We start from the raw sequence: 15,254 nt of genomic DNA, 5'->3' as shown, positions 1-15,254 counted from the left end.
ATTTCCATTACATTATTAGGTAATGATCTTTCTTTTTTTAAACAACCTTTTCCATCTACAGTATGTAACGCACATACTGATCATATGGAAGAGGACATACATAGTTGCCATGGTGAAATGTTATACACGGCGCCATGTGAACTGAGCGAAGAAACAGTAATTAGTTTGTCAGCCACGTGTTTCACTTTCACATCACCACAAATTATGTTTTTAAATTATATAATATAATTACTATAAAACAAACCATCCAAACTTTAAAATCTAATTTCTTAGACATAATACATATCTAATAATACAATTCCAAGAATGTTCGAGAAGGCTGTGAAGTTTTGTTACAGATTGTGTAATTCAAAGATTGAAGTAAAGTGCAAACTTTGTTCCAGTCTGTGGTGCTGCTACAAGGAGACAAGGTAATTATGGTAATTAGTGGAGCAAGTCTAGTAACAAGACACTTCATTCTATTTTTGAAGATTTATGATTGATTATTGTTTATTGTGCAGCTTTATTGTAAAAATGTTCTGTGATATAAAATGTATGAACTTTATCTCTTTGTTGTGAAAGTTGTCTAATTAGCCTCCGGGGGGTTAATAAACGTTACAAATTATTATTTATTTTATTCTCCTTTGGGCTGGAGAAGATTGATGTTTGTCTGATCTTATGTCTGAATTTATCATGTTAAAATATGTATGGAGGGAATGTGTGTGTGTGTGTGTGTGAGTGTGTGTGTTTGTGTATCTTGGCAGGTGGGAGTGAGTTTGGCTTTGGTTCTGCTTCTGTTTATGTGCTTCCAACGCACCGTGGAAGTGGGTTGAACCAAAACAGAGAAATAAAGGGGAGTAAAAAAAAGAAAAGAAAAGTAAAGTAAAGAAACAGGGAGGGGGAAAAAAAAGAGAGAAAGCTTCAGAGATGGTTTCATTTTTCACACCGTTAAAAATATCCACTGGAAATGTGAAAAGTGAGAGGAAAGAAAAATGAGCAGGAAAAAGATAAGAGCGAGAAAGGGCGAGAACAAGAGAAGTGAATCAAAGTTGAATTAAAGAAGGTCAACAGAAAGAGGAAGTGGGAGAGGAGAAATTAAAGTTTTCAGTTTCTCCTGTGTGGGCTTCATGAGTATGGATGATTCAGGCATCTGTGGGAACGCTGTATTCCCACTAGTCACTAGTTAGACATGTAAACACACACACACACAAACACGCACCTACACACATATCCACAACAATAACCTCACAAAATGAAGTCACACTAATAACTGGGATGATTGTTTCTGAGCTGAACACTGTCTCTATTGAGCTATAGAGACGAGCAAAGCAAATCCACTCTGCTGTCAAAGTTGTTTTTTAATCAAGTGTAAAGAATAATGAGAGGCAGAAAGAGAGTTAAAAGATCAATTAGATTATTTAAAGGTCCAGTGTGTCAGATTTAGAGGTCTATATTTACAGATTATGACAGAAATGGAGTTTAAAATACATAAATATGTTTTCATTAGTGTATAATAAACTCAAAATATAAAAGGTTTTTGATATAACATGCAAGTGGCAACCTTTGTGTCTGTGATGTGAAGCTGAAGTGCCAAAAACTGCAGTTCCTCAAACGTCCACTTGAGGCTGGCTCCAGAAGTGAGTCAGTCTCCATAAGTCCCCATGTTAAAATGTCAATAAACATGTTTACAGCCTGGTACAAAAAACAGTTTTGGTCTCTATAGCTAATTTCCCCGTTCATGACAACTGTACTGAGGGTGAATTTATATACAACTCACCTGTTCAGATTATATTAAGGCTTAAAGTTATGAAGAATTAACAGCATGGATGCTTTGATTGACAGGTGAGTGCTGTGATCAATCAACATTAGCAAAAAAATGACTCCCTTAATATCAGCAGACATGATAAACATGTGATTTGTGGTTAAATTTGATACAGGGTTGTGATGATAAAGTGTTTGTTTTCCCACACCTCTTTCTATTCTTCTTTCCCTTCTTTTCTTCTTAGTGTTTTTCCACAGTTTTCAGGTTTTCTTGTTTGGGTTCATCTTACAAACTGTCTGTCTTCTCATGTTACAACCTCTTTCAACTTTAAAACCCGCACACACTCTCTCACAAACACAAACGCAGATCTACACACACACACACACACACACACACACACACACACACACACAGCTGACAGAGTGACAAAGTCTTCAAGCCAAGACACCTGTCAGCTCCTTACAGACATCATTATAAGTCATGTGTGTGTGTGTGTGTGTGTATGTGTGTGTGTGTGTGTGTGTGTGTGTGTGAGTGTGTGAGAAAGCGAGGTCAGTTTCATATCATGATGTGGCATGTACACAGCATGTCAGTCTGTCAGCTATCCATCGCTTTCTCTGTCTCATACACACACACTTGCACACACACACACACACACACACACACACACACACACACACACACCTTAAAATGGCCTTCCAAACAAGCTGCCAGCTCAGGCATCCTTCACACTCCAGCAAACATTTTTTGGGTGAGTTGACGGTGAAATGAAGTCTGGGATTCTGCTACAAAACCAGCATATACATGCATCTATATATATATATGTATGTATGTTTGTAGCCAGGTTACATTTAACCCTTTTTTAACCCACAAATGTAACACAATCTGAGGAAAATAGGCATTGTAGTGAGACTGTTTCCACCCCAGCTTAACGGAGTAAGATCAGTTTTCACCGGCTGTGCAGCAGTAAGACGGGGATAAACGATGGGACATGTATCACATTACGTATGAGAAGAAATGCTGCAACACATGCAGACTGCTTTTATTTCGTATTGCAATAAGTAATGTAATCAACACTGCTGTAATTTTTTTAAAAGAACCTTCAGGTCAGATTTATTTAAACATGCTGGGGCTTCAGCGTAAAGTAACCTCACAATGTCGACGCCGATCCAGTCAGACGGGATAATTCAGAGTCTGGAGTCTGAACGACATTGACCACCTCTCTAATATTGTGTACAACCACCAAAACAGCCCTGACCCGTCGAGGCATGGACTCCACTAGACCTCTAAAGGTGTGCTGTGGTATATTGCATGAAGACATTGGCAGCAGATCTTTTAAGTCCTCTAAGCTGTGAGGTGTGGGGCCTCCATGGATCGGACTTGTTTGTCCAGCATATCCCACAGATGCTCGATTGGGTTGAGATCTGGTGACTTTGGAGGCCAAATCAAATCTTGAACTCGTCGTTGTGTTCCTCAAACCATTCCTGAGCTATTTTTACTCTGTGGTAGAGGGCGCATTGTTCAGCTGAAAGAGGCTACTGCCATCAGGCTGCAGATCATGTACACCCTTTCCATGAAAGGGACACTGCTGGTTCACTGCTTTTCCTTCCTTGGACCTCCTTTGATAGGTACTGACCACTGCAGACAGAGAACACCCAGCAAGAGCTGCTGTTTTGGGGATGTTCTGACCCGGTCGTCTACCTATCACAACTCGGCTATTGTCAAAGTTGTTCAAATCCTTATGCTTGCACATTTTCCTTCTTATAACATCAACTTTAAGAACAAAATGTTCACTTGCTGCCTAATATAAAGTAAGGTAACAAGATAACCAGTGTTATTCACGTCACCTGTCAGTGTTAGTGGTTTATCTTAAATCTCCATATGTTCATCTAATGAAGGACTGATTACTCATTTTTCCAGTAATTGACCTTTAGAATGACCGCTGACCATTAAACACCATACAGTGCTAATAAAAACAGTTCATGGGGTTCAAATTTGATTGAATAAAAAACCAACAGTGACAGAAGAGAGATGTACTTTCAAAGCAACTCTAGCTGTGCCTACAAAACACTGATATCCATGCACAGAAGTTATTTCTTTTGCTTTCTTTTACCGTACTGCATACAGCATTAAACTACAAGCAAAATAAACACAAGCAATTCTTCTGGAAGCCATACAAAAAAAAATAACCAATGTTCCCTCTGTGCTGATTGTGTCGTGACCTCTGGGCCAAATGATTTATCACAAAGGAGATCTAATATATTGTTATTCGTCATTGCTAGAGTTGTCCCCAAAATTGTATTCAATATACCTGGAGTTGTACTTTTCAATGATAAATGATACTATTTATATGCTGGGCTATTGCCATACCTTTTGGTTTAGTGGATTACAGTAGGCAAATAGTGCTTAACATGGGTCCTTTTTTGAAAAATCGTCTCTGAGTGTCCAGCGTAGGCCCTTATGCTTTGCCACCTAAGCTCTGAGATCTTACACAGGTACAGTATTTTTAGACCTCATTGGCTCTGATTTAACCGGAGCGTGGGTTGCGCCGCGTCATTCGGGGTCAGGTTGGACGGTTGTTTCAGTGAATCCCAACGGAGTTAATTATGCACAGGATGTATGCACTCACCACACTGTGAGTGGCTCTAGATAAAAGCATCAACTGTTGGTGACATGTGCCAATAACAGGGGCTGTCCTTCATGTGGGTGACCCTGGTTTAAACCTCTGTGAAGGCAAACACGTATCCAAAGCTGAGCTTTTATTCGGTATTTTGGGGGAAATATGCTTTGTTTTGCTTGGAGATGAATAATATCACTCTTATATTTGTATTATAGGTGTTATGATATACCAAAATAGACAATAATAATGACATATATAGCAATACTGTATACACATTCATATCTCATCTATTCAATCTTCAGCTGGTCCTGACCTATAGTGACGGTGAGCCAGACAGTTCAAAATGGTTTAATCTCCCGCTGTGTGAACATAAACCACTGCACTAAGAGACAGTTATGAGACAGTAATCAGTGGCACAAACTAAACTGATTGTTCCATTCATGCCTGAACTAAGAGCGAGCTGCTAACTGACAATTAGCAAGCTGTTAGCAAGTATATTAGCTTAGAGAGTTCTTCGACAGCGCTTCATTGAATGAAATCATCTTCAGTCCTGAGAATGAAATACTGAACGAGGGGAGTAAAGTCAAAGAAGCTTGTGAAGCTAGTCCGTGTTTAGCAGGGTGAATCAGGGTTTGAATAAATCATAATAGCTTCAAATATCCCCCCTAACCCTAACCCTAACCCCCACTAACCCTAACCCTAACCCCCACTAACCCTAACCCCTAACCCTAACCCTAAACCCTATTTATATAGCACAATTTTTAGCAAAAACACAAGGTTTCCAAAGTGCTGCACAACAATAAGATAAAACACAATAAATAACACAATAGAAACACAATAAAAACAATGAAGTAGACAATAGAAAGATAAAAAACTATAAAAAAATTAAAAAAAGCACTACCTGCACAAGATAAAATAAATAAAAATATGCATGTATACACATAAAAACAACACTCTACATGGTGTCAAAAGCCAATGAGAAGAATTTAATCAGTTTTTATGTCAGTCATCTACGTTGCACTCTTATCAGCGCAGGGCTTCTACCGCTGGAGGCATGGAGCCAGTGTCCAAAATTAGCACCATCATTTATCCAACTGCTGGCAAGTGGCTAGTAGATTTGATTCACTCAACAGCCAAAAAAACAAATCGAGTTAAATTTGAGCATTCAGTAACCATTTAGAAAAAAAGCTTAATCTTACACCCTGCACGAAACGCTATCCAAGACGACAACACCTGCCTGACAAAGCAAATCAAAGGATCCTGCTGTAACCGAAAGCAACAGAGGGGACGATGAGGAAGAAGAGAGCGAGGGGGATGAGGAGGAAGGCAGATAGGGTTGAAGATAGGAGGACAGAAGAGAAGGAAAGGAGAGATCACGAGGCGAAGATGGAGACAAAGATCAGCGTAGTAAAGTGAATTAGCTCCAGTGGATAAAGAGCTCTGTGCTCTGTGCCAACTCTGCTAATCCTCCTCACATCTGGCTGGCACAGACACTGTGTACGTACAGTACGTATGTGTGTGTGTGTGTGAATGTGTACGTGGGAGTGCCATTGTAGAGCAGAATGCATGTGTGCACGGTTGAAAGTCTGCATACCGATTCAACTCACGGCCATGCATGTGCCCATATATTCTGCGTAGGTGTGTGTGTATATGAAAGTATGCAGTTATACAGGTCTATATGTATGTGAGTGATTGAGTCAGCCTCCCACTTCTTTAGTCAATGCAACCTTTTTGTCCATGTTGGACAAAAAGGTTGCACAAAAAGCAGTACAAATGTCATTTTGGCACAAAAGGAGTGTGTAATGTTTGAGTCCAAATAAGGGAAAAGCTTTTAAAGGCTTTAATGCAGTAACTACAAGTAAAGTCAATAAAGTTTAATTAATGTGAATTATCACAAAGAATACCTCATGGACATAAAAAAAAAAAAAATCAATCAATACGTCAATTTCAAATCACGATCAATTGAAAATACAGTACAGTATGAGGCCAGGTAGTGATAATAGAGCTACTCCAAATACCAAATAAAATGCCATTCTGTAGGAGAAAAACATGTTTTGTGTTCGTTCTCCCAATAGTCTGGAGCTCTGTATCACGAGTTCAGACATTCAGATGGTGCAAGTCCATGTAATGTTATGCCAGCTGGAGTACCATGAAATTGGAACAAATGCAGGGTCAGGCAGAGGCTAGTGTGGGCATATTTTTCCAAAATCCAGGTTCACGTTCCAGCTTCTTGTAATTTAGGAGGGATACACTTGAACCAAAACTACATTTTGGTAAAATCAGGGACAATCGTGTTAAAAGCATCTGACAAGTAAGAGGAATTAGATTAATGTGACCAGTACTCTGCATGTGAAGGTCTAAGCGTATACATGCAGACAGTTAGTGCGATCCTTCCTTATATTAAGTTTGTTCTACGAGTTTCTACACTTAAAACACAAATCTGGGATATTACTATTAAGTACTTTTCTGGAGGAATATATATGTACACCCACCAAGCCTGAGGCAGGTATTTACTGTTTGTGTTTGGGCTTTCTTGCGAGCATCTTCCCACTCAACAACTGAAATGTTCTGTAAATCATTCCTCCAGACTCAATGTAACCAGGCTCAGCAGCCTCTATGGACGTAATGACAGAAGAGAAAAGACCAAACAAGAAGCCGCCAGACAAGAGTAAATCTGGGACCGGCTTTGAGTCGTTGGCGAGAGCTTGGTGAAATAAAAGGCTGAAAGATAGACGCTGCTGGGCTGACTGCTGTTGGATTAGTAAGTAATATTAGCTGCTATGTCTTGTGCTGTTGCACTTGTTTGATTTCTAAAATTCTGGATTGAACTTTAGAAGACGGGGAGCTCAGAATTAAATTTTTCCCTGTACAGATCTTTAACATATATTTCTCTAGTGGTGGACAGAGAGGCATAGTGTAACTACGTTACACTCTGTTTGTCTTAATTGGTTCCATGTCATTTCAGATCCCATCTTTCTTCCATGCAATCAGCTCATTTCCCTCACCTGGTTTTCCCCGCCCATCTCCTCACCTGCAGTCCATTTGCTCATTAGCCTCTCAGCATATATACTGGTCCATTTCCACTCATCTCTTTATCTCTGCCAGATTGTCTTGTGTTGTTTTTGCCAAGCTCTCCAGCAATTCCAGTTTTTGTTTTCTCGTTCTGACCCTGTTTTGCCGGTCTTGGACTTTGGATACCTGCCCTACCCTTGTTGGGTTTGTTTGCCTGTTTGATCTCCTGGTTTTGACCCCACCTGTATCTTGGACCGAGTAAACTGATCTTCCCTTAAACTTGTCTGCCTCAGAGTTTGGGTTCTCCTTGCCAGTACCAGCAAACAAGACACATAGTCTTCTCAGTACTTAGGACTGATAGTGAAGGTCTGCAGTATCAGGGTATTCATCCTTGTGTTTTTATTAGATTGTGGCCTTTGTTTTACTTTTTATGCTTTAATTCTCTTAATCATTCTCATTACTTTAAAGTTTATTCTTATTTTATGGTACGTAAGGGTGTTAAACCTGCTGGTTTGGAGGGAATATATTAAACTAAAGGGATCTAGTGGAGCATGCTAGGTGGGCCTGTGAGCACTCAACTTTGCCTGCACATTATAATAAAACCACTTTGGTCAGCTGCTGCTGTCATAAATATTAACGAGTTATGGGCAGTCCTACAAGTCTATCAGTGCTGTACCCGCTCATTCATCAGAGCAAGTCATCTGCAAATCCATCCCTGGCAAGACTCTGCTTTATCTGAGCTCACCAGTCCACATCCCCACCACCACCACCACCACCACCCTCCTCTTCCTCTTCCTCTCTTCCTCCCTGACGCTCACACCTCCTTTGGCTGTAACCCACTCCACTGTGCGTCTGCCAGCGACTGCAATGAGTTCCAAAATCCCTAAAAATTGATCTTTTCATCCCAGCCATATCCTTTTAAAAATAGGCTAGTCAAAACACTTTCTGGTTCCTGCACCTGCTGCTTTTCTTACATTTCTAAACCACGCAGGCCTTTTTATTTCCCCCACATCATCATGTGCTTTGATAGTGATCTGCTTGTGTACTCTGGACTGTATGTGGTTTGGACTCTGTCATCAGTTTGTCCCTTTTTTGTCCTCAGCCCTGCCCCGAGCTCGACTGTCACTGCAAATCAGAATTTATGCCCAGCTGACCTACAAGGTTAAACAAACACAAATAATGAAATAATAATATTGCACATCACTGCCGGTCGCATCATAATGAGAGCATTATGATAATTAAAAGGTTCTAATAAGCATGGGTCATATTTAATATCTCTGAGCTTGAGGTCAACAGATGTGGAGGATGCCCCATCACCCCTAATATCATCAACAGAATCAGTTTAATCATTCCTCTAATCGTTTTTTTTTAGGTTTTTAAATTTAATTCTAGCAGTTCTAGTTTATAACGTCTACTGATCTCTCCTGAAAGTCATTAATCAACGTTTTAATTTCCTGGATTGTCTCAATATTCCGGCAGTTAGATCAAAATCGCGTCGCTGAGCTGGTGACAATCAGTTCTTTCACGCCAGAGGCCGAGGCAGGATCAGTATATAACGTCCAGAGCTAACGCTTTTGTTGTTGACTCATTTTCTGAAAAGAATGAATTATTAATAAACATTTGAAAATTACAGGTTTGAGGAAGAAAAAGGTCTGAAATATGAGTCACTCTTCACGCGACTGACTTACACTTACACTTCTCGGTTAAAACCTGTTGTTAGTAACTGAACGGAGAATCATTTACAGTATGTGTCATTTCCATTTCAAATGTGAACGCAAGCAGAAATTATTCCAAGATGTGCTGCTGAAATTGTTTGGACATGCCATACGTACATACATACATCCTCCACAACGCAGTAAGAGAGCATATTTGGCCAAAGAAGGTGGTTTTATATGAATGTAATTCACAGGAAATGAGTTGTTATATTTAGGTAGAAAGCTTAAAGTTCAGTCATGGAAGTGAATCATTTTATCACATGTACTAGTGTAGGTTAGAGCTCGAAGCACACGCGCCCAAAGAAAACATACAATACGGAAGCAACTGGTAAAAAAAACACATACGTCACATTTAGAAGAAAATGGTGTGAACACATAAAACACGAGCCAATTAAACGCGACATAGAAAAGGTTTCTGGGGACACAGACACGCAATTAACTGCGTCAGAAAGAACCAACAATATTTATTTTAGTTTTAACACTTGATTCTGATATTACTGCAGATATACGCGGACGCTGGCCTTTTGTTTGTCTTTCTTCACTGGCTTTCCACGAGACATAAATAGAAACAAAGAATACCAAAAAATTAACTTGTAATCACAACTTTATCCTTCAACATAAAAAAGCGAGGTATGCTGGGCTTCCATCCTGCTCCGAGCAAAGGAGCACATCAATCATGTCCGAATTCACTCCGCTGACCCAGTACACTATTCAGGTCTGTGTGTCAGGGTAATTAATAAAGACCCGACGTTTTTTAAAATAGCTCATTTTCTCATAAAGGACCAGGAGATTTTGTCTAAGCGTATACATGCAGGCAGTTCTTTTCATCATTCACCAATACTTTAATTCATCCATTCATTTCCTTCTGTTTATCAGGAGTGGGGTTGTGGTGGCAGCAGGTTTCACAGCGTTCCAGATGTCCCTCTCCCCAGCAATGCATTCCAGCTCCTCCTGGGGGATCCAAAGGCGTTCCCAGGCCAGATGGGTTATATAGTCCCTCCAGTGAATTTTGGGTCTGCCCCATGGTGTCCTACCAGTTGTATGTGCTGGGAACACCTCCAATGAAGATGCCCAGGAGGAGCTCCCCACCCTATCTCTAAGGCTGAGCCCAGGCACCCAGTGGAGGAAACTCATTTTGACCACTTGTATCTACGATCTTATTCTTTCGGTGGTTACCTAAAGATCATGCACTCTACATGCTCGATTTTTCCTGTGAACAAGACCCCAAGATTGAAGTGCAAAACCATATAAAGAAGCAAAAAATAACAATCAATAACAGAACATGAAAACACTGGACAGCAGGCGAGAGGAAGACCAGTTTGAATAAATCTTGAGTTGCTTTTTAAAGGCTTCAACAGAGACAGTGTCAGAGCCACAAATTCAAAGGCACCATGTTTTCAGCCGTGCACAAGCAACAACCAGTGAACCCTGGCCAGAAAACCTAGGCGACCTTCTGGTGATATAAGGATGAAGCCGATCCAAGATGCTGTTTGTACCAGAGGCGATTTGCACCCCCCAGGAAGAGTCAGTTCTCACGTCCAGGGTGTGGGCGAATGCTCACGGGGAGTGGAGCCGATGTCATGCTAGAACCGGAGCAGGATAAGAAAGCTAAGAAAAGAAGAGAGTGATGGAGCAAGAAGCCACCACAGGAGTAAAAATTGGACTAACTTTTAGTCAAAAGCTTGAAAGACAGACACGGAGCTGGGCTTCTTTCTGTTGGACTAGTAATGTTGGGATGGCCGGAAAGTGTTGGGTGGCTGGAGAGCAGAGAGCTTGAAGCAAAGGTTAGTTGTAGACCATATGACCATAAGTAATATAATTAAAACAAATACGAGTACAACTGTCCATATTAATGATGTTGCTGGGTAAATAAGCCGACAAGTTTACCTCATCAACTTAAAGGTGATGACACGTCAACGTTGTGTTCAAAAGTTTCCAAGAAATCACATTTTTTCTGTGGGAAAGTTGCATTATATCGTACATTGCATCGGGTAGAGTGAACAGGCTTCCTTTGCTACGTTTGTTTTCCCCACAGCTAGATTAATAATGTAGCTATTCATAATATTATTCATACTATTCAACCATAATCATGAAGCTCTACTACCTGCCCTGACTCTTGCCTGACCCCATACTCCCCATCAGTGTATGCTTTGGTCTTTGTGTTGCTCCAGTGAGCTTTGCAGCACAATACGCCGTGTTAAAAATTACACATTCTCAACCACAGCAACACACTTGAAACCTACTTAAGAAGCACTGTAGTACTCATTAGTCATGGCTGGCTACTGGAAGCATACGTTCACCCTCCTCTGATTCTCCGCTCGCTTTTATTGATTTGTGAAAACACTTGTGTAAAATGCATGTCCTCATTTTAACCTCGTTCCACAATATGTTTTTTTCTGACGGTAGGTTGCTCTCAGATGTAATTCATGTTCTCACCGGTGCCACATCACACCCGGCCAATTACTGAATCACTGTTATTACATTACGTACAGGTACATTTGAAATCTAGTTTTTCCAATCCTGTGCCGTGGCAGCTGGTGGTGTCGACAGACAGATGATGATTAAAATTAATATCATTAGACACAGATCACGTACACAATGACCCACATCTCACACACACTCTCACACACACACACCACACGCACTGATTAAGTCTAGCGTGTGTCAGAGTGTGTGTATTTTCTGTGTATTATGAGGTCAGTCATTAGCGATATTGGTTCCCAGCAGCTGTGGGTCTGTTCTGCTTTAACAGCAGGATACGGGATGATCTGTGTGTGTTAGCGTGTGAACAAAATGAAAATAAGGAACATCCTGAATAGGACCCCCTTTTGCTTAATTGCTGCTGCATTTTACAACGATAAAACTTCAACATCACGTTGAATTATCTACGTACAATATGTAATTTCCGCACCCGGGCTGTCTCTCACGTCACAAACGATAACAAAAGACATAGTTTGATGGCGTCGTGAAGTCGCGTGGGATCATTTGTGTTGTCTTTGTTGTTAAACAATCACCTGTGCTGATGAAAAGTCTGTGTGACGTGAATCAGGCATAAAAATCGTTTTAAGCATTAAAGGAGCAGTGTGTCGGATTTAGTGCCATCTAGTGGTGAAGTTGTTGATTGCAACCAAATGAATACTAACATCGTCAGAAGGAATCGTCAAAGAATTGTGGGACGGCGTTATTTCTTTTCTTTTCATGAAGGACGGTCCGGTGTATCCTCTGCTAAAGCAAAGGAAGCACGGAAGCTACTTTCCTTAAGATTTCGGGAATTCGAACAGCTCTAATCACGACGCCTACGTAAATACTTCCAGGTCATTGCCCTCAGTTAGGAACCTCACTAGTTTATGACATCTAGAAAAGTAGTAGCAGGTTTTATTACATACACTTTGTGACTTTTGCCCTTTGTAAAGTCATTGTGTATAAAAAAAAATGAAATGAATTGTGGTATATAGGGGAAGCATTAACAATATACATCCCCACTGAAGTACCTCTATATCAATTAATGTAAATTATTGCTGCTCTCAGCTTCCTGGTTGAGCTGAATGTGAAATGTTCATGGGGGTTATAACCTTTGAAGTGGGTTTGTCTGTGATTGAACCTTCATATTTTTGCCGCAGGGCAAAAGAAAATGGTATTTCCAAAAAAAGAAAAAAACTCATTCAGGATTAAAGAGGAACAATCTCATATTTAGATTTTAAAGAATGAAGTCCAAAAAAGTCTTCACGGACGTATAAATGGGATTCTGGGGTCTGGGGTTCTCACAGGGGTCACTGGATTTATATGTCGCACAAAAGACTATGTAAGTTTTCAATTAAAATTTTATTTTCTGAAAATGAAAAGCCACAATGGGAATATAGAGTCCACATCCGAGTGCTTCAGTGGAAATAGCTCTGCATATTGTAGTTTCTTGTGGAGATAAGGCTAATGTGGTCATTCTTGGGGGGAAGTAAAGACTCTATGGTAATTTCCTGGTGAAATAGCAGCTTCCATGGGATGTAACAGTTAGTGAGATAGATGGTCCAGGAGAGAGGTGGGAAAACTACAGCTCAGCATTTTTTACTTTATCTATTAGAGCCGTAATATAGCATGATCAAGTGTGGGACACATTCACTCACACTCTCTCTATGTCTTCCTCCTTCTTCCCCCTCTCTCTCTCTCTGTCTGTCCATTATGTTGAGTAATGAGTGCAGAGTTTCCCGTCCATCCAATACCCACTGTCCCTCTTAAAGGGACACACCGAGCACCAGGTGATTCATCCGGATGGTGTCTTTGATGTAACGTGAAGAGGACAAAGACGCCAGAATTGGTCTTCAGGGTGCAACAATGAGTTCTACACTGTACAATCATCACCCAACACGGAGAGTTACCTTTAATGCAGCTCCTATGAGCCGCAGAGTTTTAAGACATGATGTTACTTCCCGTGACTTGACTAACACGCGACCTGTGCATTTAACGGACGTGTTCTCAAAAGTGGCAATAAAACTAAAATCTTTAAAAGTTGTGGTGACGCTTCCTATGAAGACGTCTGTGGTGCGCCATGGGGAGCATTTATAGAGAATTATATACATTTATAATGTTTTATGACTACACTCATGAACATACTTTGTGGTGCACTATATCAACAGCCATAACACATTATAAATGTTACTTATGATGACTTATAATTCAGTGTCTTATGGATGCTCTTGACTTCACTGAGGTTCACTGATTATAACACATTATGACTACCACTATTCTCCTTTTTACACACCTCAACAATAAACTGTGGCAAATGCTATAACAGTCCATGCTGTGTCATAGGTTATTATAGTATGTGTTATAGTAACACGGTGATGCTGTGTCATAGGTTATTATAGTATGTGTTATAGTAACACGGTGTGAAAATCGGTATATTTGCAATTTTGTGTTCCCAATTTTAGTGTAAAACTACTGTAAATATTGACAGCAGTACATGTTCATTTGTTATGATAATATATAGATATATATAACTTTTTAGTCGCCACCGCCAAACATCAAGCAAGGTCAACAACTCAAGACATAGCAGCCAGATAATATTACTTATTAGTCCGACAGCAAGAAGCCCAGGTCAGCGTCTGTGTTTCAGCCTTTTTATTTAGCCAAGCCAATGACTAAAAGTCAGTCCCGGATTGATCGGCTGCTCCTTGTTCGGTGAAAGTCCTTTGGTCTCTTCGCCTCCATAGAGGAGAGGGCACAATACTGGCTCCGTTCCCCCATCAAACAGTCACCCCCATGCCTGTGGTACAAACACTACACACTGCTCAGTTGCTCTGAGCCCATAGTCCAGGCAGCCCAGCTAACAACTGAGCCGAATTAACTAACAGCAGCTACAGGCGTAAGGGGGAATGGAATTGACCCTGATTACAAATCAATGTGGCATCAAGTGATTTGAAACGGTTGTTTTACGGTAGAAAATGTTGCTCTGCATAAAGTGAAGTACATAATGATGCCTTATGTAATGGAGGTTACATTATAGTACGGTTAAGTAGTACATCAGTAAGCAGTGTATTTTGAATAAACCCATAAAAAGTCTTCAGTTGTAATACTTTAGATTATGGTCTTGACTGATCCGGCAGTACCTTTGGTTACCGTAGTAACGGCAAATGCAATTTACTGTACAGTAATTCAGGTCTTACAGAATTAAATACTCTACACCAATGGTTATTTCAGAAAAAATGCTGTCCCTTAATAAAGATAAAGATACAACTTTAAATGACATTTGGTTAAGATCTTCTCCTAGAGTAGATTGACAACTGTGTGTCATGGAGCTGTGAGTAACATTATGTGTTCATCCAGCTGAATAATAGTTCATGTGAATGATTTGTCCTCCTCCTCCTCTGGAAAACTGTATTAGTCACTGAAGCCATGTGGTTAAATCTCCGGCTTGAAGGGAAAACCCTGCCATAAACACATTTTGAATTAAATGAAACATCATTAAGTCAACAGAAGAGCTGATGTAACCGAGCTTATCTCTGCAGCAGACTCCCTAAGAACAAACATGTACCGTATCGATCCACTGCAGTTATTTGTAGCTGTACACAGTCATCCGTTAATCATCATCACTCCTTTATTGTGATAGCAGAGAGAAGAGGAAGGATAGATAGATAGATAGATAGATAGATAGATAGATAGATAGATAGATAGA

The sequence above is a fragment of the Larimichthys crocea genome, chromosome XI (assembly GCF_000972845.2).
Source record: "Larimichthys crocea isolate SSNF chromosome XI, L_crocea_2.0, whole genome shotgun sequence".
NCBI classification, from domain to species: domain Eukaryota; kingdom Metazoa; phylum Chordata; class Actinopteri; family Sciaenidae; genus Larimichthys; species Larimichthys crocea.
Note: the sequence above shows the minus strand (reverse complement) of the source record.